Source organism: Lygodium microphyllum, chromosome 30 (assembly GCF_053477565.2).
Source record: "Lygodium microphyllum isolate KBCC chromosome 30, Lygodium_microphyllum_v1.1.10, whole genome shotgun sequence".
Lineage (NCBI taxonomy): Eukaryota > Viridiplantae > Streptophyta > Polypodiopsida > Schizaeales > Lygodiaceae > Lygodium > Lygodium microphyllum.
This window is the reverse complement of record NC_141164.1, coordinates 4,290,272-4,314,788: the sequence shown is the minus strand read 5'-3', so window position 1 is coordinate 4,314,788 and position 24,517 is coordinate 4,290,272. Positions and strand designations below refer to the sequence as shown.

Here is a 24,517-nt window from a genome sequence, read left to right as displayed (position 1 = left end):
TATGAGACTTTGGCAAATGTGACACATTGTACTTTCCAGGGAAGATCTAACAAATCAAGTGGAAGGTCGAGCGTTAAGAACAAAGGCTACAAGTGTGGTATGTAAATTTCTTTTGGAAGATGTTATTTGCCACTATGGTTGTGTTGGAAAGATAATTGCAAATTGAGGAGAGTTGGATGCAAAAGAAGCTAGAGAAATCTTCTTGAGGTTGGGCATAAAGCTTACTCTCACTTTAGCATACAACCTTGAAGGCAATGGCAAAAGTGAATGCAAACACCCGCCTATCATCAATGCTTTATCCAAGGCATGTAGAGGTAAGATTCGAGAGTGGACTAGGCTATTTCTATCTACTTTACAAGCTAATCGTATTACACATAGTATATGGACTAGATATATGCTTGCTGAGTTGATGTATGGCCAAAAGCTTGCTATGCCTATTAAGGATTCTATTACTACTTACAGTGTGCTACCTTGGGAGAATGATATGAATAGGGAGGACCTTCTTGCTTTGCAGATTCAATAGCTAGAAAGAAGGTCTGAAGACATTGACATTTCAACCATGCATTTAAAAGATTCCAGGTTGAAGAATAAAGATAGGTTTGACAAGAAGCGTAGGATTCATGTAAAACCCATTGAGAAAGGAGATTGGGTGTTAGTCTATGATAATAGTCTTGAAACTCAACATAGTACACTCAGAAAGGTTTCTAAGAGATGGTTTGGTCCTTATATTTTTAATCATGTATATGATAACACGATGTATTCTTCATGTGAGCTAGATGATACAGATTTGAAGATTCCTATTGCAAGAAAGAGGATCAAGAGTTTTAAGCAACAAAGTGTAAGTAAGCCAATTGAAGAACATGGTTAGGATGAAGAACATATTTATGTTGACTTGGATGATTGAGAGGATGATGAAGATGCATGGATGGAAGATGAATATATTGATCCGGATGAAGATTAACTATGTGGCACATACTGGAGGATGTGTAGGTTTAGAGGGGGTAGATGTCGTGCCAACACAGTGTGAAAACCCTCAAGTGCATCATCATCTGAATTTCTTATTAATTTAGAGAGTCAATATCATATTAGTCATTAGTGTTAGTGTCCATAGTATAGATGGTTCAAACTTACATGATTTTTGGATAATTTTGGCCTATTTTTTATATTTTGGACATTATTTTTTGTAAATATACTAAAAAGGTGAGAAAACTTCTAGAATAGGGTGTCATGCCAAAAGCAAGTTGCTTTTTAGCCAGTTTTGGAGATCTAATGTAAAAAGAAGGGATCTTGAATTTGCATTGTGGGTGATCGCAATTTTTAGGTAGCAAACAACACTCTGGATGGTGAGGAGTAATCCATGAGAATTTTGAGTATGACTCCTGAGGTTTTATCCCCCTCCCCCCTTTTGGAGCTAATGGAACCATCAAATTTTTCGTCTGAGAAGCAAAGTAGAAGCTAGTATTTGATGCGAGTTTTCGGGTATAACAGGGTGAAATGGGATAGGTGAAGGGGAGACTCATTGTTGACAAGTTCTCTTCATCAAGAATTGGTTTTGGGATACTTTGAGCCTCTAATCTCTTGCATGTGTGTTTTTTCATGTCTTGTTGGTTTCTGCTCTCATATAAGAATCTTCCTAATCTCTTACTACTGTTAATCCTCACTTAAGAATCTCTCTAACATCATATATATCTATCCATCCATTACTACTCTTATTCACCCCCACAACCAGAGACCCGCTGATGTCTTCCCACAGCATACACGCATATTGTTTGGCATTGCTTTACCATGAGACTTGCATATAATGAATATTAATACACTATATTTAGAATAAATATGATATGGCTAATTAACAAGCATTGATAGCACATGTGATGTATACCTAACCATTCTTCATAGCCAAGAAGGTCATACATGGTTCACATTAATATCCATCAAAACAACATATCCATTTGTTAGGGGTTAGCACATCTACTCATATAAGTTACTAGAATGGTTGACCATAACTATTGAAGCTCCTCAACTAGGGGCTAGAGATAGGCATCCACATTCTTCACTTTGTACCAATTAAAAATTAGTAGACAAAGAGTGAGATGGCCCTTCTTTGTTACAAGCCATGGAGAAATGCTATAGTTCATTAAAATTGCAAGCCAAGTTACACTAAATATGGTCATCCTAGAAAAAAGGATTGATCATATCCATCACAAGGCCAAGTCTCAAAGTGTCCAAGATCCGTTTAGAAGCTAGGTTGCTTCACCATATCATGTTTCCATACCTTACAATCCATGAGAGAGTGTAGCACACTATTAAAGGATCGATATTTGGAGTGTTGTTGAGAGTGCAAAAAGACTGAAATTTTTATTGATTTTTGTTATTTTTTAGGTCTGAATGGTTGAATTTTTATGGATTTTGAGTGATGTTTGGTTGTTTTTGAAAATTTTTGAGAGTGTTTTGGATGATATTGATTATGTTTTGGAAGCTCATGATGATTCTTAGTGGAAATATTAAGCTCTGTCATGTTCTGATAGGTTTTGTTGAGGTTTTAATTGGTTCTGATACCTTTTGTTTAGCTTTTGTTTTGTTTTGATTTTTTTCTGTATATGAAGCATGGATTGATTATTGATGAAGGTTGAGGTCTTTTGAAATTTTATTGAATAATTTTTGATAGTTTTGAATGGTTTTAGTATGAATTATGAGGATCTATTGTTCTTTGATGACCTTCTGTAGAGCCTCTGTCTCTGCTCTGTTCCTGTTTTGTTCTGTAGATCTTCTATAAGTATTTTGTAGAATGTATGTGACTTTGGGAAAGTTTTCTAACTTTTGGAAAGGATGAATGCAAGTTTAAAAGAGCTAAAATAAATGGAAGAAAGGGTTGCTAAAGACTGAAGAGAATACTAAAGTGACAGTGACAGTAGTGAGCTATGAAGAGACACTGTAGTGGCTCTGGTGCCCTTTCATATCAGACTCTTGGGAGGTGCATCCACAACCTAAGAAGGATTATTAAGTGCCATTCTTGAGTATTGTGGTGAGGAGATGATGTACTATTGATAGAGAGAGAGAGAGAGAGAGATAGCCAAATCTATCAAAACAATGTATCTTTCTATGAGAGATTGAGAGAGAGAAAACTATGAAGACAATGAAGATGAATACTATCTGATTATTTCCATTCAAAAGTGATGTATTCCTTTGTGTTCTTGTTTGTTCTATTTATGGATTCTTTGAAGATGTTGAAGATTATGGTTGATTCTATCAAATCCGTGGGAGATATGAAGATTTGTTGTTTTCCTTGTTTTGGTCATCAAAAGAATGAAATAAAAGCTTGTTGATGTTACAAGATAGATTTTATTGCAGTAGAAACCCCTTTTCCTTAGTGTCTCTCTTGGGGCTCCATGTTTTTGGTGCGCAGTTGGGGAAACTTGCCATCAATAAGCATCAGAAGAGGCTGGAAATGGCATTACCAAGAATAGGAGAATTCAATGGATGCTTGCAAAGTTCCTTCTTCTAATGAAGAGTTGGAAATTATTATTATCAAAGCCACTTTCCACAAGAAGTTCATCCCATAATGGCGAAAACATATCACTATCATGATGCATGCTCTATGTGGTGGACTGTTTCCTCTTCCTAGTGAAGCAGCAGAAACTTGCATCTTGGTGGAAAATTGTTTGGGAACAAACTGAAGAGCAGAAACAGAGAGAATGACCATCCATGGAAGATCTGTCATTCATTGAGAAGTTTCCAGACATCATCAAGTGGGAGATCATGAAGAAGCTTCAGGAGTCGTGGTCAGTAGAGGTTCACGAAAACAAGAAAGAAAAGAGTTGAAATTTGTTCGTGGATGCTCAACAGCAAGATACGTGGGATGCTTGGTGCACTAACAATCTTCTGTTTGTCTAATTAGCAACCCATTGGAAGTTGGTAAATAGAGTGTTTTTTACAACATACACTATTGAAACCATCAGAAGCTGGCATTATTATAATGATGGCACAACAACGATCGTAAGAAGAATGAGTTTTGATACTTTCAAAACGGAATATCTCCCCCTCTGTAGTGGTTTGAAAGCCGAATTCAGAGATTATTGAAAAGAAGGAAGTAGAAGAGATGTTGGCCCAGAGAATCCTCTAAATACTGAAGCCCCTCTTTGATTCTATTCTATTGAGTACATACCAACTGGTTGGATCCAACCCTTTGATGAATGACATAATCAAGAGGCAAGCGTTAGAATGAGTCCAGTGGTACGTGAGAAGAGAGAAGGCGAGAATCAAGACAGAGAACAAGCTTGCAGTAGAAGCCTCCTTTGAAGCCCTAAAAGCGCTCTTTATAGAAGTCCCCATGGCGACTCAAGGTCCCCTTCCTAGTCAAATTGGCGAGTGACTTTTCTTTCATTCCATTTGAGTGATCGTGAGTTGAGTGCAATATTCTTCGCCATCGACGGTTTCTCGCAATTCTCTCAACAAAGCTGCCTCCCTAGGTATTGCTACTGTGTGGTCTCTACCCTGTTAGATGTGTATGTGCTGTAAAGGCACCTTGGTCTCTCCTACATCTGACCGCGGCATAGTATGCGACATCAACAGTATGTGACATCGACAATCAACCTTGATTCTCTCCAACATGGGCCAAGTTTTTCTAACCCTACACCTTTTGTTTATTAGTGATGGTCAGGTCTTAAGTGTGGGGACATCATTAGTTGGTCTGACGTGTGGTCCTAGGTCCATGATGTTCGGTTTACCCTTCCCGTTAAGGTTTTAAGTGTGGGGACGCATCCCTACGCATCTATGATGTATACCCCTTTGCATATGCCTCAAATTGATCATGCATCTATGCCATGAGTTGCTTTTACCTTGATGGGGTCCCTTCCCCACCCACCCTTTCACTTTAACCCCACTCCTAGGACCATTTCTTCTTTCTTTCCCTTTATCCCTTGTTTTGAAGTTTTTCATGTGCATGCCCCCTACGTTCACCAGAACCCAAATCCAACCTTCTAGCCCTATTCGTCCCTTTGAACTAGCCATTTTTCCTTTTTACCAACCCCTCTTGCGCCAAATGGTTCTTGAGTTACTAATTTTTCAACCATTTTCCGTCAATTGGACATGTTTCCATGTGAACATGTCCTTTTTACTTCGGATATAATTTGATGTCCCAGCCCTGCCCTACACCTTCCATAATACATTTTTATTTTTTCCACCCCGTCATACCGATGCATGGTTCATCGATTATTAATTTTTGCACGTTTTTGGGACATTTTCGTGTGTATTTTTTAACATTTTTCCATGTGAACATGCCCTATTTTCATCGAAATTCCAGTTTAATTTGACAACTATGTCCAACCAACGTTTCTCCATATTTTTCCTTTTTTCTCCACCCTATTTTTCTTGCTAGATTTTTAGTTATTAAAATTTTAATGTTTTTTTAATACATTTTTTGTGTTTTCTGCATGTGAACCCCTCCTAATTCCCCCGGACATGAGTTTTGATGTCAACGCCCTATGAATCCTGTTCCCTCGAACATTTTTCCTTTTTACTGCCCTTCGTTTCGGTACTCAGTTCTTTTTGTATTAATTTTTGAGTCTATTTTTTGGGTTTTTCCCATGTAAACGCATCATATCTCAATCGAAACCGTGCTTTTTGACGTGCTAGCTTTGTCGGACATGTTATTTTGCACATTTTTCATTCTTTCTTCTCTACGTTCTGATGCACGGATTCTCCAATATTAATTTTCGTATGCATTTTCGAGTCGATTTTCACCTTTTTTCGATGTGAATGTCGTGCATTCTCCTTGGTCCCCTATTGCATTTTTCCAGTCTTCCCCCTACCTTCCGTCACTTTTTTTTTAAAACGGCATTTCATTCCAATGCATGCTTTGGGTTTGATTATTTTTGTTGTGTTTATGTGTGTACACGCCTCCCTCGTTGCGCGTGAACATTTGTGTTTTTTAATTTACCTATCCTCTGCTACGTCTGTCGCACCATTCCCTCCCGTGCCAGTGTCCTGGCAGTTTACGGGTCTCTCCATTGCAATTTTTTTCCCCCCACCCCGCATTTATGCGCGGGACAAGGGGGGGCTCCCTTGTTTTTCTTTTTCTCATTTTTATTCTTATTTCTCTTTTTTTATTTTGTGATTTAAAAAATTAAATACCCCCTAAACGGTTCCTCCGCCCCCCTCTCCTTCCTCCCTCTTCTCTCTCCTCTTCTTTCTCTTTCTTTCTTTCTTCTTCTCTCTCCCCAATCCCTCCCTCTCTCTTCCCTCTCTCCCTGCTCCTGCTCTCCTTCTCTCTTTCCTCCTCCTCCTCCTCCTCCTCCTCCTTCTTCTTCTTCTTCTTCTTCTTCTTCTTCTTCTTCCTCCTCTCCTTTCTCTTCTTCTCCCTCCTCTTTCTCTTTCACCTTGCGGTCGCCGTCGCCGCCACATAGGTCATCGTCGCCGGATCTGCCACTGCCATCTCCGCCACCACCGCCACCTCCTTGGCCCTCCTCCCCTCCCCACATCCCCCCTACTAAACCCCCCCTTCCCACCCTTTCCTCCCCACCCCTTCTAAGCCCCCTTCCTCCCATAATCCTTTCCCTCCCCACACCCCCCTACTAAGCCCCCCTTCCCACCTTTCCCTTCTTCAACCCCGCAGAACCCCCCTCTTTTCCCTAATCCCCCTCTCCTCCTTGACTCACTATTTGAATTTTTTTGGCATGTTCCATATACTGAAAATGGTGTACCCAATGGACAAAATATTATTTTTAAGGCCAAAACGCTAAAAATTACTTAAATTCATGGAAATTTCATTTCAAATTTCAAAAATAAGCTAAAAAATATCGAAAAATATAGACACATTGTTGAAATTGGATGGTTCAATTCTCACTGAGGGTTGATTATAGAAAGCTCGTTATTAAAATTCGTTTTAAAAAACATAATAAAATAAAAAAGAAAAAACACATAAATAATAATAATAATAATAATCACAACACACAAACACTAATCACAACTAACAAAACTAAATAGGATCCCACTAATCTTGCCTTGATATTTTTTTTAAATAAGGTGCTCCCATTTTTTTTCCAATTAGTGACTTTTACTCTTTTTTTTCCGATTCATTGCAGCTTGGGACTACTCTGTGCGCCCTCAGTTTCTTGCATACACATCCCTGTCATGTATTTATTTTTTATATTTTCTACTTTATTTATTTTTAGTCACCCCATAACCACAGTTAATTGTTAAAATGAACTTTAATCACCCACTTTTCCACGCGCGCTCACAGCAAACACACATTTTTATAATAAAATAAAATAAACCAACCATTCACTTACCAGGCACTTCGTGCGCTACAGACACATCAGGGTTTATTTAAAAATGAACACGCTACCACAAGTGCACACACTACACAAAAAGTACTACACACATACTTAAATTTTTAATCAATGAATTTGCATTTAGAAACCTTAGTTTGGGACATGGTGTCTGGGTTTCTTTTAAAGCACCGCTTCACCCTAATAATTTGTAATTAACCTTTTAAGAAGGAACAATTGTTTTCTTTTTAAGGTTTAACACCTAATAAAATTTTACCCATCTTTAAATAATTTCTTAAAATGAACCATTCATTAAATCTAATTTCCCTCAATGCACTTATTCCCCTTTTCAATAAATGCCCTTCGTGGAATGGGCATGTATAGTCTTTCGAGTTTTAATTGCTTACCGAAGCTCTGGTCATGTTATGAATGGGTTGTTGTTGCATTATGATTTGGTTGCTATGACACGATTACGTGTACGGTCTGTAGTTTTCTTTTCTGCCTAATATGGGGATTCAAGGTGTTTGTTTGTCTTGCATCGCATGAAGCTTTCGGTCGCATGTGTGTAGAGGTCATGCCAATTTTTTTCTAGGATGTGGATTGTTTGGGGTGGTCAGTCGATCAGTCACGTCTATGTGTGTCTATTCTGGTCGATCTCTTATTTTATTGCTGAAGTCCAAACTTACTGGCAAAGTAGGCTTAGCCAAGTTCATCGCACTCTCATTACCACTCATCCTAGAGAATACTGATACTTGTGATCAGTTTCTAGCCTCTTACAGTAAGTTGTTTGGTCCTTTCAGAGGAACGATTGTCCAATTGACGCCTAAAAGTTTGGGCAAGACTCTATCTTTCCCTATCGGGGAGACTCTTTCCCTACTGCTCGACAACTATTCTCAAATGAGGGTATCCTTAAATTATTGCAGAAGTAGACACAGGATGTATTGGATCCCAAGAAGGTTCTTACCACTTCTGGCATCAGTGTCTCCATGATCTCCAGTCAAGATGGAGGGTACTCTAGAGATTTCCATCCCTTTAGTACAACACTTGGTAGTTGGAGATGCAATTCCCTTCCTATGTCAAGATGTTCAGCATTCTATTGAGCTCTCAGAGTGTCTGCCTATATCCAATAGCTCTATTCCTCTTGCTATGATAAAGTACAACAAACCAAAGACGAGGTAACACAAGAAAATGCAGAGCTAGCTTCTGCTCATGAATGCTTTTCTGATCTTTGTACCCAAATGGAGCAACAAACTAAGATCATTGACGCTTAGAAAATGGGCATTTCTAGTTTGCACACTCAGTTGGCTATGCAAGTGGTTAATGTGACTGAGAAACAAGATAAATTATTAAAGGAATCTCAAGAGCTTCAGGCTCTGCTAACCGCCCAGACAAAGGAACTTAAGATAGTAAATACCACCTTAGAATAGAGCAGAATCCAAATTCAGCAACTTAACGAGCAACGGGTCCAATCACGTTCTTCTACATCGAGTCTTGAGCAACCAGTTTCTTCTTTGACCCCTACGGACTTGGCAGTTCTCCAATGACATGCCACGTTATGTCTATTGTTCCAAGCTAAAGTGAAAAGACTGCAATCCCAAGATGGACTTATCATGGTCTTCATTTGAGCAATCTGAGGAGTATGTTCCTCCCGACCATTCCTTTTTTGTCCACTATCAGTTGCAAAAGTTGGCATTCTATATTAAGCTCTCAACGATGGATCTACCTCTTCCAGGGGATGATTGGAGTGGAGCCTAGTCTTCTGATTTACCGACAAAAGTAGTCTGTATGGTCTTTGAAGATTCTGTGACTTCCGATAAATGCTGCTATCTTATATGTATTTACGAGGTGATCTGTTAATTCCAGATGATGAAAAACGAGGATGGAGCTCAACCGAGTCTCTTACGGGACCATAGATTAATTGGCCATTAATTCTAGGGGATTGGACAACTGTTAGTCAAGCATTCCAAAATTATCTCTATTTTGCCTAATAATATGCACAATCTCTAGATCCTTCAGTGAGATTGACAACCCACTTCGCTTGGTACCTAGCATATATGCATAGGCATTCCCATAATGATGAAAAGGCCATTTCAAAGTAATGTATGAATGTCAATGTGAACATTGATTCCCAACAACTGGATGTCCTATATTTTCATGCCCTTTGTCTGCCTAGTAGATACCTTGTTTTGCTAGAAAGGATGTGCTACCTTTAATTCTTTCAGAATCCTCTAAAATCTTTTGTAAATGAATCGTTATCCATGGATTGTTTTCGTAATCATCAAGCTTTCAAGAGGGATCATCTTCACTGATACCCTGGATGTATCTTCTATGCTTCTTAATGATATATCTCTCTTTTGGAGGTGCCATTTAGATGGTTGTTTTGTGCTTGTGATTTGTTAATTTTTATGTGATGAGTTCGTGGTGGTTGAATATTGGATTTGTTCGAGAGCTCTCTTTTTGACTATTGACACTGATGGTGATGGTGGATGGAAATTCTGTGATGCAAAGCTGAAGAACCTCTTATATCCTTTACAAATTTATTATGACTTTCTATTGTTTATAAGATGTGTTACTGGATAACAGTGTTTTCCTTTAGTTGTATTCTTTCTTAAATATAGGTGATAAGTTGGGGTCGTGGTTGGATGGATTATTGAAGATACTAAAGAAGATCGAGTTGAGCTCTTAATGAACTTGTATTACCTCTTTCTTAGGTCACGAGGACGCTTCCTTATTAAGTGTGGGGATATGTTGAATGTTGAAATGACTAGATTTTTTGGTTGATTTTTGTTGTTTTTGAGGCTTGAATGGTTGATTTTTGATGGATTTTGAGTGATGATTAGTTGTCTTGGAACTATTTAAGAGTGTTTTGGATGATATTGATTATGTTTTGGAAGCTCATGATGATTCTCAGTAGAAATATGAGGTTCTGTGATGTTCTGATAGAGTCTATTGAGGTTCTGATTGGTTCTGATACCTTCTGGTTAGCTTCTATTTTGTTCTAATCTTTTTCTATATGAAGTATGGATTGATGATTGATGAAGATTTGGGTCTTTTGAAATCTTATTGAATGGTTTTTAATAGTTTGGAATGGTTTTAGTATGAGTTATGAGGTTCTGACGTTTCTTGTTGACCTTCTGTAACCCTATGCTGAGCTTCTATAGAGCCTCTATTACTGCTCTATTTCTATTATATTTTGTTCTGTATATCTTCTGTAAGTGTTCTATGGAATGTATGTGTGACTTTGGAAAAGTTTTCTAGCCTTGGAAAGAGGTGAATGTAAGTTCAAAAGAGCTCAAGAAAGTGGAAGAAGTAGCTACTGAAGACTCAAGAGAAGACTAGAGTGAAGTGACAGTAGTGAGCTATGAAGAGCTACTGTAGTGGCTCTGGTGACCTTTCATATTAGACACACCACTTGGAAGGGGTATCCACAACCAAATATGGATTATTATGAGTGATTATTGAGTATTGTAGTGAGGAGATGATGTATTATTGATTGAGAGAGAAAGAGAGAGTCAGAGATAGCCAATTCTCTGCAACATAATGTATCTATCTATGAGAGACTATGAAAGAAAACTATGAAGACAATGAAGATGGATCATATGTGATTTCTTTCCATTAACACAATATTAGTGAGTTTGGGAATCTCCCAAATCCCATTTTTTAAATACTAAAAAGGTGGCACTCGGATAACATGCCCATAAGTTTCTCAAAACCATATGATATGACCTATTATTTGAAAGTGCTTCAAAAATAAAATCTATTGAGTTATAGAGCACTCGATTTGAAGTTATTGTGTTCAAGTTATGATAAATCCAAATATTTGACCATGTGTCCCAAACTTATGGAAAATTCCCATATTCCCCAATATGGTGTTCATTTAAAAGTGGTGTATTCTTTTGTGTTATTGTTAGTTTTGATGGATTCTATGAAGATGTTGAAGATTATGGTTGATTCTATCAAATCCATGGGGAGATATCTACTATGATGCTGCATGAAGATTTGTTCTTTTCCTTGTTGTGGTTCTCTAAAGAATGAAACAAAAGCTTGTTGATGTTACAAGTAGTAGATTTTCTTGCAGTAGAAACCCCTTTTCCTTGGTGTCCGTCTTGGGGCTTCATGCACTAGGTATTGGAGTGGACTACAAGAGCCACCATGATTGGCCAAAGCATACATTAGGATAATAAGGAGTGTGCAATAGCTCCCATCATGGAGGTAGCATTGTGGACAAAAACCACCAATTCGTCCATGACCAAGCATCTAGCACTCATTCTGGCTAGTCACTCAGTTTGAGGATGATAAAGCAATCACTTCCCCCATATGCTTGGCATCACTTAAAGAATGGAAGAACCCTTGATCACATATCAACTTAGAAGTTGATGAGCGGGAATGATTCAGAGGAAGGATGCTAGCATGCACAATTAATGGTGCATTAATGTAGTAACCTTGCATGGCATAGGTGTGAGAAGGAAGGTAGGGAGCCTTGTAGTAGAGTGCACATGACAATATGACATGTCATGTTGTGGCAGTAGAGGCCCATCCTGGGTGTGCATAGGAATGAGAATATATCTCTTTCTAGTTATCATAACCTCTCTCAATCCTCACCTCTCAATTGATTGAAGGAAGATTGGTCAGTCATGCTTAGCTTCCCCTCTATCTCACGCTCAATATATAGATACAAGAGGGTAGCTCAAGTCATCCTAACACCCATTGAATTATTCCTCATAGTTAATTTTGCAAAGGTTATATGCCTTGTGCACAATTGATGGTATAGCAATGCATTCCGCTCTACATTGACATATGGTGCAAGAAGAAATGTCATGTAGCCTGCATTGAGAGATCAAACCCATGCATATAATACAACATTCCATAAAATTCACCCCTCAATTGAATTGAAGGAAAAAGACAAGTCACTCACTCCACCCTTTGTCTCACACTCTATTGATAGATCAAAGGGAATCCCTTACTCACATCCCTATCCTATTGGGATGCAAGCTTACATCACTCAATGGTTATCGATGAAGGTCAACGTTGGCTTGTTGATGATGTTGTATAGTGCCTACTAATGAAGAGGTGTATCCTAGGAGGTAGCCAATAGACTAAAAAAGGGGGTTGGCATGGAGTGAGGCCTATTATAACAAGGAATTTCTTCATGTTCTCCCATTATACAATCTTTTTTTCTTCTCTCTCATTTCCTCTCCCTCCCTCACCCTCACCCTCTCTTTCTCTCTTTCTCTATTACGTTTAATGTTTTTTCTCTTTAAATCTCCTCTCCCTCTCCCATTTCCTTTTCTCTCTTCCTCTCCCTCTCTCATTTCCTCTCCCTCCCTCTCCCTCTCCCTCTCTTTCTCTCTTTTTCTATTATATTTAATGTTTTTTCTCTCTCCTCTCTCTCTCTCTCTTTCTCTATTATATTTAATGTTTCCCTCTCTTTCCTCTCCCTCCCTCTCCCTCTTCCTCTCCCTCTCTCATTTCCTCTCCCTCCCTCACCCTCTCTCTCTCTTTCTCTCTTTCCCTATTATGTTTAATTTTTCTCTCTCCTCTCCCTCTCTCTTTCCCTATTATATTTAATTTTTCCCTCTCTTTCCTCTCCCTCCCTCTCCCTCTTCCTCTCCCTCTCTCACCCTCACCCTCTCTTTCTCTTTTTTCCTATTATGTTTAATGTTTTTTCTCTCTCCTCTCCCTCTCTCATTTCCTTTTCTCTCTTCCTCTCCCTCTCTCATTTATTCTCCCTCCCTCACCCTCTCCCTCTCTTTCTCTCTTTCCCTATTATGTTTAATGTTTTTTCTCTCTCCTCTCTCTCTCTCTCTCTCTCATTTCCTTTTCTCTCTTCCTCTCCCTCTCTCATTTCCTCTCCCTCCCTCTCCCTCTCCCTCTCTTTCTCTCTTTCCCTATTATGTTTAATGTTTTTTCCTTCCTCACCCTCACCCTCTCTTTCTCTCTTTCCCTATTATGTTTAATGTTTTTTCTCTCTTCCTCTCCCTCTCTCTTTCCCTATTATGTTTAATGTTTCTCTCTCTTTCCTCTCCCTCCCTCTCCCTCTTCCTCTCGCTCTCTTTCTCTCTCTCCCTATTATGTTTAATGTTTTTTCTCTCTTCCTCTCCCTCTCTCATTTCCTTTTCTCTCTTCCTCTCCCTCTCCCTCTCCCTCTCTCTCTCTTTCTCCCTTTCCCTATTATGTTTAATGTTTTTTCTCTCTTCCTCTCCCTCTCTCATTTCCTCTCCCTCCCTCTCCCTCTCCCTCTCTTTCTCTCTCATTTCCTCTCCCTCTCTCAATACACATGAATTTTAACAAAAACGAGTAAAAGAGAGAGAAAACACAAAAGCAAAGCAAGAAGGAACAATGAACTCACGGTAAAGGCTCGAAGAAGGGTTTGGCGGCTCCTCTTCGCGACAGCGGCTCCTCTCTTCGCCCTCCGTACACCTCCTCCTCTTCTTCGCGAATGGCGGCGGTGGCGGTGAGAAGTTTTCTTTCTCCCTCTTTCTCTCTTTCTCGCCCTCTCCTTCTCAAATGCAAGATGTTCGCTCTCCCTTTTGCTCTTCCTTTCACTCTCTCTTTCGTTTATGTACACAAAATAATGTGCTCCGGTTTTGGCCTGCATTTTTTTTGTCTGAGTACTGTCGCTATTAGCGTTGCATTTGCGACGCTAATAGCAACGCCGCTATTTTGCGTCGAAAACTGCCGTTGCTATACCTCCATATCCTTGTAGTGCTACAATCGGATGGACAATAGGAGTTTGTATAGGTGCAACTACACCCCCACTTGTTGTGGGTTGATTAATTGGAAGTAGGGAAGTACTAAAACTTCCACTTGCACTCAAAGGGCTGCTTGTAACACTTTTACTAGAACCTCTACCACTTATGTGCAACGGGCTGCTTCTTTGAGGAGAATAGCATCTTACAATCTCCAACCTCCATCTAGCCCTCTTAGCACATTCTGCTTTTTGAATTTCGGCTTGATAATCCTTGTCAAAGGACATAAACTAAATATTTGGTCCCTAAAAGCCCTAGATTTAAGAACCACCACTTGTTGGCGGCTCCGAGAAAACATAGCATTGATGGGACCTAAAATGGGCCGGCACTGGCTATAGCACTAGCCGGACCTTTTGACATGCACAAGACAATCCCATAGCCTCACGATCAAGAGCGTCTACAGGACACATTGCCTTGCCATTGTACATATATTTTGCGTTTGTATCATGTTTATAGTCCAACCCTTAACCTTCTCAGACTCCTCAAAGGGAGAACCTACACATTTTGGTGTAATTTACCACGTAGAATAACATAAGAGGTGTTGAGATATCGAGCTCCACTCGTGATATGCCAGGGTGACCGTTGTGCATTTATGTCACCGACGTGTCAGTTGCAGATGCGGTTGGTACACCGCCCATGAATAATAGCTAGATGACAGCTATCCTTATCTACTCTAGTTCGTGGCTCAGTTAGTATGCCACCTTAGTTATTTGAGTTTTGTTTGAGACCCATATATAGGGTTCTTCTATTTCTTTGTAAGTGAGTTCTTTTGGCTTACACAACTAAGAAGAGGAAAATTGTTTTCAGCCTCCACCCTTGTGTGTATTCCCCCATTGTGCAAGCAAGAAAGCTACAAGTGAGACTCCTTCCTTCTGTCCCACAATCTTGACATGGTATCAGAGCCTTGTTCGTGGTAAGGAGCTCAAGAAAGCAAGCCAAGCTCGCGGTGTTCCGGTAAGAGGAGCAGTGTTGCTTTCATTTTCTGTTTTGGGAGCAGATCTCTGCAGGTAGCACAGTCGGAAAGTGCAGGAGTGCATTGTCTCAGGTTGAGACGCCCTTCGCGGTGAAGCAAGAGGGCAGTATATGTTGCGGGAAAGGCCTTTAGCCCTTGGCGACCTTGTTTTTTTTATTTGAAGCCATTTCGAGGCCTGTTTTGGAGGCGGAAGTTTTTTGCACGCACTCAGGAAAAGGCCCAGTTTTGTGCTGTGCAGCCATTGTTCTACAGGTCGGTGAAAAGTTACTGTAGAAATTGCATCGTATGCTTGTGCACAGAGACATTGGGAGTTACAGAATCATCCATGTTGCCTGTTGATGCAAAATCGTCACTAGGAAGTGACTATGTGGTCAAATACCACTCTCGTCAGTTTTGCAGATTTGCCTTTGTGAGGCTGAAGCTGTATTCTTTGCAGTGACAGAATTTTTTGCAGTGTTCTGTAATGGCATCTGATTCTCTCTCACAGATTGTCACTGAAAAGCTTGACAAGAACAACTTCCAAGCATGGAAGTTTAGAATGACGAATTTCCTTATGGGAAAAGGATATTGGGAATTTGTTGCAGGAAATGAAGAAGAACCAGTTCTTCCTGATGTTCCCAATCAACAGCAAATGTAGGCATTTAAAGCATGGCATGAGAGAGCCAGGAAAGTTATGTACTGGCTGTCTATCAGCATTTCAGACTCTATGATTGTGCATATTCAAGATGCAAGTACGCCAAAGGAGACATGGGATACTTTGTCAAAAATGTATAGCACAAATACGCAAGCTAGGAAAATGCAGCTCAAGCAAGAGTTGCACAATGTGCAAAGAGAAAGTATGAGCATCAATGACTACCACATGAAGGTGAAGAAGATTGCAGATGCACTTGCTTCCATTGGGTCACCAGTGGAAGATGATGATTTAGTCTCAGTGACCTTGAATGGTCTAGGAAAGGACTATGCACAATTCCGAACATCCATTTCCGTCCGTGAAAGATTTCCTGATTTTGAGGAGTTAATTGCTCTTCTAATTTCTGAGGAGCAGAGAAATGGTGGTGCATCTTCTTCAGGAGGAACTTCAAAAGAAGCTGTCTTCTACTCAAATGCTGGAAGAGATAGAGGCAGAGGTAGAGGAGGCCGATTTGGAGGCCGTGGTAGAAATCAGAATATGCTGCAAACTCAAGAAAACCAGTCCTATGGAGGAGGACGTGGTAACTCTAGAGGCAGGGGGAGCCAAAGAGGTCGTGGTGGATGGCAAAGAGGCCAAAATGCAAACAGTAATGTTGAATGCTACTACTGTGGTAAAATGGGTCATATGGCTAAAGACTGCTATAAAAAGCAGAATGACATCATGAATGGAAAACTGCAACAAGGGAATTATGCATCTTCTAGTAGACATGGTGATGACAGAAATGAGCATTTGTTTATGGTGCAGCACATGAACAATTCTGTGACAAGTGCAGAAGAAAGCAATGATGTATGGTATGTTGACTCAGGTGCATCAAACCACATGACAGGTCATGCAGAATGGATGGAGGATGCAAGAAAAATGGAAAAACCAGGATTTGTGGAGACTGGTGATGATACTGCACATCCTATTGTGTAGATTGGAAAAATTCCTTTGTCTATGCAGGATGGGAAAAAGAAATACCTGTCCGATGTATTTCATGTCCCGAATATCACCAAGAATCTGGTTTCTGTTGGTCAAATGGTTGAGCAGGGCTTGCAGGTCAGATTTAATCCTCATGGATGCTTTGTTGAGGATATGAAAAATAAAGGTCGCTTGATACAAAAGGAAAGAAGAAGGGCAGAATGTTTACATTGGATGCAGACATGTCTGAATTGAGTGCAGCAATGTTTGCACATGGGACCGGTGTAGTTGCAGATATTGATATCTGGCATAAACGCATTGGTCATGTTAATGTACAACGACTTAAATCAATGCAGGCCCAAAATATTGTTGCAGGATTGCCCAAATTCAAGGTTGCAGAAATGCATAAGGTATGTGAAGCCTGTCAGTTTGGAAAACAGGCAAGGAAACCATTTCCAAGACATGTTCAAGAGAGTGAGAAGCCATTGGAATTAATCCACTCTGATGTGTGGACTACTAAAGCTGCATCTCTTGGAGACTGTCATTATTTTGTCACTTTTATTGATGACTATAGCAGAAAAGTTTGGGTATATTTTATGAAAAAGAAAAGTGAAGTTTTTGGGCATTTCAAAACTCTTAAAGCTATGGTTGAAAAAGAAACAGGCCTGCAGATAAAATGCCTAAGGTCAGATGGAGGGTAAGAGTACCTCTCAAATGAGTTTGCAAGGTTCCTACAGGAGCATGGCATAAAGCAGCAATATTCATGCAGTCATACCCCACAACAAAATGGAATTGCAGAAAGGAAAAACAGGCATATTGGAGAGGTATCTCGTGCCATGCTCAATGAAAAAGACTTGCCAGATTTTTATTGGGCTGAAGCAGTTGCTACAGTAGTCTACATAATGAATAGGACTCCCACTGCAGCAATACATGGGATGACTCCAGAGGAGAGGTATATTGGTAGGAAACCAGATATTTCTCATTTGAAAATTTTTGGTTGCATTGCCTATGTACATGTGCCAGATGAGCTGAGATCCAAGTTGGATCCAAAAGCTGAGAAGTGCATCTTTATTGGTTACTCTCTGCAGCAAAAAGGGTATAGATGCTATAACCCTTCTACTCGTAAGTTTACAGTGAGTAGAGATGTTGTTTTTGATGAGATGAGCAGCTGGTATAAACCAGTAAATGTGATTGATGATGTAGATGCACAAAATGGTAATGCTGCACAGAATTCACAGCAGCAGTCACAAAATATTAGTGGACCTCGAGCGTCCTCTAGCAGTGGTTCACATTCTTCACCATGGACAGGCAGATTGAGATCAGGAGAATCTTATCAAAGTAATGCAGATAGTGGTATGCATGTATCACGAAAAGGAAAAGAGAAGGTTGATCAGCCCATGTTTGATGTGAATGCAGGTCACTCTTATGTGGATGGTGAATCCAGTGGCTCAGAACAGAGCATTGATGATGAGTTGGGTATTCCTTCTATTGTTACACCTGGAGTAAGGAAGACCATGGATGTTTTGAGAGCACCTGGGAGTGAACCTACTTTGCGCAGGTCTACGAGAGCTAGGTATCCTGTGGATAGGCTGAAATATGATGGATTTACAGCCATTCACTATGCATATATGGTTAAAGTGATACAGGAACCAGAACCCACTTCTTTTGAGGAAGCCATGGGAAAAGAAAAATGGGAGAAAGCCATGGATGAAGAAATGGATGCCTTGGAAGCAAATGCTACATGGGAATTGGTACCTTTGCCTAAAGGTAAAAATGCAATTGGCTGTAAGTGGGTTTATAAGGTGAAGCACAATGCAAATGGTTCTGTGAACAGATACAAGGCAAGATTAGTAGTCAAGGGGTATGCACAAACATATGGCATTGACTATGAAGAAACATTCAGTCCGGTTGCAAGGATGGCAACCGTAAGAGCATTCATTGCTATGGCTGCATCAAAGGGATGGTCTTTACATCAGATGGATGTAAAGAATGCCTTCTTGCATGGTGATTTGCAAGAAGAGGTCTATATGGAGTAGCCACCAGGTTATGTGCATGCTGTTCATCCTGAGTTTGTTTGCAGGTTGAAGAAAGCCTTGTATGGCTTGAAGCAAGCACCTAGAGCATAGTCTGACAAGATAGGATAGTACCTTATCACTATTGGCTTTCAGATTTCCAAGGCAGATTTCTCACTTTATGTGAGAAAAACAGAGAAATGTATTATGCTACTTGTCATTTATGTTGATGATTTGATTATGACAAGTGACAATGATGAAGATATCCTTCATGTGAAAATGCTATTGAAGCAGAAGTTTGAGATGAAGGATTTGGGAGAGCTGCGTTATTTCTTGGGCATTGAGGTGATTAGATCACCAAGTGGGATACAGCTCTTGCAGAGGCAGTATGGATTGGACATGCTGTCCAAATATGGGATGACAGGCTGTAAGCCTATTTCAGTTCCTTTGGAGCAGGATGTGAAGCTGAGCACAGATGCAGGTGGGCTTCTAGAAGACCCTACTATGTACAGACGCATAGTAGGAAGTTTGATTTATATGACTATTACCAGGCCAGATTTGAGCTATGTTGTTGGATTGGTAAGTCAGTTTATGTAGGCTCCAAGGAAACCACATTTGGATGCGGCTAGATGCATACTCAGGTATGTGAAGTCCACATTGCAGTATGGACTATTTTATGAGACTGGGGTTCAGATACAGTTGCATGGATACACTGATGCTGATTGGGCTGGTAGTATTTCTGATAGACGATCTACCAGTGGATATGTGTTCTCTTTTGGGAGTGCTGCAGTCACTTGGAGCAGCAAGAAACAGCCCACAGTTGCCTTGTCGAGCACAGAGGCTGAGTACAGGGGTGCAGCAATGGCTGCATGTGAGGTAGCTTGGTTGCATAAGCTACTTTATGATATGCATCAGTCTACAGATGGGCCAGTTGTCATTTATTGTGACAACATGAGTAGTATACACTTGGCAAATAACCCAGTCTATCATGCTAGAACAAAGCACATTGAGGTGCATTATCACTATGTGCGAGAGAGGGTTTTACTAGGTCTTATTGATCTAGTTTATGTCAGTACAGAGGATCAGGTAGCTGACATATTCACGAAGGCATTGGGCGCAGAGAAGCTGCGCAAGTTCAGAGACCTGCTTGGTGTGCAGGAATTGGGATTGAGCTCGAGGGGGAGTGTTGAGATATCGAGCTCCACTCGTGATATGCCAGGGTGACCGTTGTGCATTTATGTCACCGACGTGTCAGTTGCAGATGAATTGGTACACCGCCCATGAATAATAGCTAGATGATAGCTATCCTTATCTACTCTAGTTGGTGGCTCAGTTAGTATGCCACCTTAGTTATTTGAGTTTGGTTTGAGACCCATATATAGGGTTCTTCTATTTCTTTGTAAGTGAGTTCTTTTGGCTTACACAACTAAGAAGAGGAAAACTGTTTTCAGCCTCCACCCTTGTGTGTATTCCCCCATTGTGCAAGCAAGAAAGCTACAAGTGAGACTCCTTCCTTCTCTCCCACAATCTTGACAAGAGGCACCCCTCGGCTTATTACCACGGCCCCACTATAACCCTCCTACACCTTGGGGATTGGCCCCTCGATGCGTCGCTAACACATATAGCACATAGGAAACAGACTCCGCTCTTGGTACCCATATTATATCGTTCTAGGAATGTATCAATCCTCACTTGTCATCTTGGACCCACCGTCTAGACCTACAGCTTGGGTGCCTTACTCTCTCCAGCACGTGGGTATACTTCAACCAAGTGCTATGCATACCAGGAATAGATACCATGTGTGTATGATTCATGCAAGAGTGTATGATTGTGCACAAAAAATTATGGTTTAAAATCAGCCTATGTATCATGCAAAAACAACCCTTTAATTTCCCCTAATAATCAATGCTTCATTATAGGAACCTAGCACTAAGGCAAACCTCATGTTGCTGGATCCATTATTTTCAAATAAACCGCATCCTAAATGCTATGCATAAAAAGAACAATCAAACTTTGTATTATTTTAGCATTTAACCCGTTGTATAACATCATCCTCCCCGTCACCGTTTAGATTTTGCTGCAGTGCATAGATGTAGAGAGTTTTTTATGTCATTTTTTATATGTAAAAGCAATAAATATGCACTTTAACACAAAGTACAAGGGCCAAACTCAGGCTTATCCTCATTCTTTAGCCCAATCAAACATTCACATACATAGATCTTGTTTTTCTATTTTTTTTGAACGCATGAAACCCATTTTTTTCTTTTTTTCTCTATTTTTCCTATTTATTTTTAATAAAAAATGGGTATTTTCTTTTTTTTCTGATAAATGATCATATGAATTGAAACTCAACATTTTTACTTATTTTATTCCATGTCCACTCATTTTTCCCCACTCAAAATCAAAGAAACTATCAATTTCCATCAAAATTAGTATTTTTTTGGGTTTTGAAAATTTATAATTGCTGTAAATCAATACGGGCTCTACATAACACTAATTGCAGCCCTCAAACATAATGTAAGGAAAATTCAAATAAAATTTCAGTCCATGCGCACACCATTTAGACCATGAACGATAAAAAACAAGTAAAATTCTTTCATAAAATAGAGCATACCGCCTTTTTGTGTGTTTTGGGTTTTTTGAATATTTAACTGGGACTGTGTATCGACAAACCAGCCATGGATTTCAGCATAGATATTCATCCTTTAGCCTCCTCAACCTCTTGGAACAATCCGGTGCCTCCCAGACAAGCATCCATCACCCAATTCTCTTCTTGATTCTTGCTACATGAAGTGCCTCTATATAGGAGAGGGAGGGAGGAGAGAGAAATATTGAATTTTGATCTTCACAACCAGGCAGCCAGTGGAGGAGCAGAGATCGGTGATTGGAAGCGTAGATAGAGTGTAGATCATGTATATGGTCAGTTGGGGGGGTTGTTTACAACCCCCATAGCCCTCTCCTTCAAGAGTGGACATGATGGTGCCTTCATCCTGATCACATCGTGTGAAAAACGGACCCCCCCCCCCCCCCCCTCCCCCTCCCCCGATTTTGAAAAAATTGGGGTTCCATGGGGAGCCTCCAAAAGGCATACCCTTTGGGCCCCCCTAAATCCTATTTATGCTTGGCATTTTGCATTTGGCCTCCTAGGCATCCCCATTTCATTGTCCGGTACCCGATTTGAAGTCTAAAAAATCTTAGGCGTTCGTCTTGAAGTCCTCCACTACGGAGCATCTCCCAAGGTCTCGTTTGACATGACAAAAAATTATGAAAATTCACCAACTGTCGTCTAGTGGGTCTTTTAAGCATTTCCGGGCATTGCCACTTAAAATCATACTGATTGCCAATTGAGGGAAGCTAGGTTTGCCCTATTAATCTCCTCACAAGTGGGATAAAAGGATGAATATGTCAAGCCACCTTCTAACCATTAGACAAGCTATTCCTATGGATTATTGACATTTAATTTTTGATGTTATCAAGATCATCAAAGACCTCACACAAATAGAGAAGAATAACTAAAGTAAAAAGCATGTAATGGCACATAAGAGGTGAAAACAGATAAGAGAGGAGAGAGATTGATTCACCCAAAATCACGCACACACAAAAGCAATGGAGACTTGAGCACACAAAAAGATAGGCCTAAAATATTCTTGTTCTTCTTTCTTCTTCTTCTTCCACACAAAAGAACTAAGTCTATAATATGATAAAATACTAATATGAAAAGTACCACAACATATTCACATGCAGTCACTAAGTGTGAACTTGCTAAGAAAGAAGAGGTGGTACAATAAATGTGCCATAACTAAGGATGGACTAGGTAGGTGTAGTCTATTTGTAGAATCACTGGCATATCCTCATGTTAGTCACCTAACATGTGAATAATATCGTGCCACATCATCAAGGCACATAGTGGATGCTAGCTCATGTAGAGCTTGACATCACAACAAGAGCAAGGCTACTAAGGCTAGATAGGAATTCACAAAGACAAGCACAACTCCTCCATCTGCACTAACTTATGTCCAAGTGACTTTCGATTAAATTAAATAAAATAGCATCAAAATTTTACACTTTGGAGAAGAGAGTTATGATGTGAAATACCTCTTGTAGAAGCATGGTTGGATTTCTTGACAAAGGGTTATTAAATCATGACCAAAATTGTTGCTAGAAATTTATGCAATGGATTAGAGATAAAGACTTAAGCTATGAAGCTGTTATGATTATGTCCTAAAACATAAGATGTATATACAAGAAACGTAGTAATTCCTAGGTTGAATTAGATGTGGAGATAGATGCCTTGTGATATAATAATAAAGTAAATTGTGCACCATTAACTATTGCATCTTTGGAGGAAAACTTATGACTATGAAAATGATTCATGATGTATTACCTAGACTTACGACCTAAGAGTGAATAATGTTGTTACATATCACTTCTAAAGTAATTGTACATTTTGTAAGATTTTGTTGATGAAATTTGTTGTCCCTTGTGGAATAGTCAAAGAGATTTCTCAAAATGCAATGCTAAGTGGATGAGTCTCACAATGAGTGTAATCTCAATGTTGATAATACCAAGGGTGATGCACACAAGGACAATGTTCATGAGATGATCACTTTTTTTGTGGATGGCAGCTCGATGTTGTAGGTTAATGTTGATGATGCAATTCAAGCATCAATTTGAGATGGAGTGAATGATGGTGACGATAAATATGGTTACAACTCTAGAGAAGTTGATGCATCAAAAACAATCTTCATAGTCTTGATCCAAACCTTGGCATTAGTCTCAACAATGGATCCTTTTCCCATTATTCCATGTGGCTTAATCTTCTTTAAAAGAAATTTCTCTTCTTAGAGCTAAGTATTCATGGTTGTAGAAGTAGCCTAGCAATCCAAGATCATATCACTTAGGCTATTTATTTAGGATATTTTTTACACTTTTGCTCTTGAGCTTACAAGCCAAAACATTAAGTAGACACATGTATAAATTGTTACTAGCATTTTTCTCTTGAGCTTACAAGTCAAAATATGAAGTAAACATATGCATAAATTATTGCTAACTTTTTCAAATTGTTTTACTCTCATACCATGTGTAACATGCCTATCAAATGCTCTATTTTATGGCATGATTTTGATATCCCATCAAAGAAATAGACCTAAAAAATGCCATCTAAAACTCCCTTGGAATATTGTGGACTTCTCAAATCACTTGAGTCTACCTCACAGAGAAAGGTCCACTTGATTTCCATGAGGATCGACCTAAACATAATGTTCTTGAATAATATTAGGTCACATAAAAGAATTTCTTTAATTAATCTATTAAGGCATGTAACATTAGGCACAAACACAAATAAAAGATCAAAGAAACCTTAGGAAAACAGTAAGGGTCAATGTGTTTATGCACACTTCTCCAAGGCGCAATGCCAATCTGATGTCGTGTCTCTTATATCGAGGCTTGAGGCCAAAGTACTTGGATGAAAAGTCCCACGGACACAAACCATGAATTTTCCCTTAGCTAGCATCTACCCTCCTAGAAATAAATCTTTGGGCTTGTAGGATTTCTAATCTATCCTTGCATGCTATCAAGCATGCAATGGGAATAATTGTAAAAAATGTCAGATCTAGAGCATGGCTATGGAGGTTGAAAGAGGAAGAGTGAGATCATGAGGTAGTAGACATCAAGACCAAATGTCACACAAGTGAATTAGGTTCCAAGATGGAAGATTGGACTCATAAACACAATCTTGTGTGTTGAAAATGACACAAACACTTTGTTGAAAGTACAAAAGCACTATGACATTGTATTCAAAAAGAGAGCAAGTACAATGCTTTATAGGAATAGACTAGGTTGCACTTTCCACCCTGTGCATATGGAATTCTACATCCTGAGCTCACAATGCTCCATACAAAGAGTCTAAGCTGAGTGTGATTACCAAG

The 24,517-nt window shown here is 39.6% G+C and overlaps 1 pseudogene; it reads left to right on the top strand.

Annotated features, from left to right (window-relative positions):
• Positions 1-394: 394 nt before the first annotated feature.
• LOC148009501 (uncharacterized) lies at positions 395-961 on the top strand (annotated as a pseudogene).
• Positions 962-24,517: the final 23,556 nt, after the last annotated feature.